The sequence below is a fragment of the Macrobrachium nipponense genome, chromosome 34 (assembly GCF_015104395.2).
Source record: "Macrobrachium nipponense isolate FS-2020 chromosome 34, ASM1510439v2, whole genome shotgun sequence".
Classification (NCBI taxonomy): Eukaryota; Metazoa; Arthropoda; class Malacostraca; order Decapoda; family Palaemonidae; genus Macrobrachium; species Macrobrachium nipponense.
Window position 1 is genome coordinate 44,925,285 of NC_061095.1, and position 2,500 is coordinate 44,927,784.

Genomic DNA, 2,500 nt, shown 5'->3' on the forward strand with positions numbered 1-2,500 from the left:
CTTTTATTGATATTTTCTTTTATTAATTTTTTGCTTATCAGGTATTAATAGAGCCATTGGGGAAGAGAAACAGATCAGCTTAAAGGGTATTTTAAATAATAATAATAATAATAATAATAATAATAATAATAATAATAATAATAATAATAATAATAATAATAATAATAATAAAAATATAATAATAATGATAATAATAATAATCATGTTATTAATATTGATGTTGTTGTTGTTGTTCTATTTAATTTATTTCTTTACTTATTTTTGTCCATCACAGTCATCCTATTCGACTGGGTGGCTTTTATATCGTGGGGTTCCAGGTTGCATCGTTTGGTGTCCATCACGTAACACATTCTCCTGCATGAGTCTTGGAGTTACTTCTGCATCTAGTTTTTTCTAGGTTCCTTTTCAGCGAGCTTGTGAGCTCAGGATAGTGCCCAATGTTCCTATGATTATGGGTACAATTTCCACTGGAACACCCATATCTACTTATTTTTATTTTCAGGGCCTGATAACTTATCCATTTTTCCTCTTTCTTTCTCATCTACCCTGGTGCCCCAGGGCATTGACAATCAACGTCACGTCTGGTCTATTGGGACTTATCACCCTATCCGCTCTGATACCATGGTCCCAGAGGATCTTTGCCCGATCGTTTTCTACCACTTCCTCAGGTTGGTGTTCTTACCACGTATTTCTGCAAACTAACCGGTGTTTAATGCACAGACTCCAGTGGAGGGCTTTGGCTAGAATCACACCTCTTTTTGTACTGGTTATATGCAAGTGCCGGACATTCCCTTCCTTTGTGGTATATGGTCTCGTGTTTCATATTGCACGTTCTGCATGCGGGTGAGATGTTAGCTCCATCTACTGTTCTTCGGACATATCTGTGGTTCTTTGGGCTTGATCTTGTGCTTCTATTTGCATTCCTTCTGTTTCCTTCTTAAGTTCTCCTTTCTGTAGCCATTACCATGTTTCATTGTTGAATAGTGATTTAGTCTATGTACTGCCCGCGAATTAGTTTATTGTACCATTTCTCTGTTCTGTTTGTCATTGGTATTGCGACATCAAAGAGTGAGTTGAATCATCTTTCTTGACTTGTTTGTCAATCAACATCACGTCTGGTCTGTGCACGTATCACCATATCGTTCTTTTTGTTTTTACTGGTTCTGTGCAAGTGCGGGCATTCGCTTGCTATGTGGTTTATGGTTTCATTTTTCGTATTGCACTTCCTACATATGGGAGAGATGTTATTTCCGTCTATCGTTCTTTGAACATATCTGGTTCTTAGGGCCTGGACTTGTGCCGCTGTTATCATTCCTTCAGTTTCCTTCTTTAGCTCTCCCCTCTGTAGCCATTGCCATGTGTCATCGCTGGCTAGTTCTTTAGTCTGTCTCATGTATTGTTCGTGCATTGGTTTGTTGTGCCCGTCCTCTGTTTTGTCTGTCATTCTCCTGTCTCTGTATATTTCTGGGTCTTCGTCGACTTTTATTAGTCCTTCTTCCCATGCACTCTTTAGCCACTCGTCTTCACTGGTTTTCAGATATTGCCCCAGTGCTCTGTTCTCGATGTTGACGCAGTCCTCTATACTTAGTAGTCCTCTCCCTCCTTCCTTTCGTGTTATGTATAGTCTGTCCGTATTTGCTCTTGGGTGTAGTGCTTTGTGTATTGTCATAAGTTTCCTGGGTTTTCTGATCTATGCTGCGGAGTTCTGCCTTCGTCCATTCCACTATTCCTGCGCTGTATCTGATTACTGGCACTGCCCATGTGTTTATGAATTTTATCATATTTCCTGCGTTTAGTTTTGACTTGAGTATCGCCTTGAGTCTCTGCATATATTCTTTCCTGATCGTGTCCTTCATAACTTATTGTTTTATATCCCCTCCTTACATTATTCCCAGGTATTTGTATCCTGTCACATCTATGTGTTTGATGTTGCTCCCATCTGGTAGCTTAATCCCTTCAGTTCTCGTTACTTTGCCTTTTTGTATGTTGACTAAGGCGCATTTTTCTATTCCAAACTCCATCCTGATGTCCCCAGATACAATCCTTACAGTCTGGATTAGGGTATCTATTTCCTTGATGCTCTTACCATACAGCTTGATGTCGTCCATGAACATCAGATGGTTGATTCTGTTGCCTCTTTTTTTGAGTTGGTACCCGTCATCCATCTTCTGTATTACTTATTATTATTATCTTTGTTTATTTACTTGATTACTTTTTAATAAGTGATCTCTATTTTTCGTATATACCACTACGTTCTGCTGCGTCTTTCGAACGAACACCACGTCCTTAGGAACTTGATTAACAGGTCAATGGCCTTTGTGGAATTGTTACATAATAATAATAATAACTATTCATAATTATACTCTGTTTTTGCTCGACTTTTTCTTTCCAGTTAAGAGTTTTATTCTTTAAAAGATTCTTCACCTCCGTAAAGGGCCATTTGGATAGATTAATTTAACTTCATAATAATAATAATAATAATAATAATAATAATAATAAT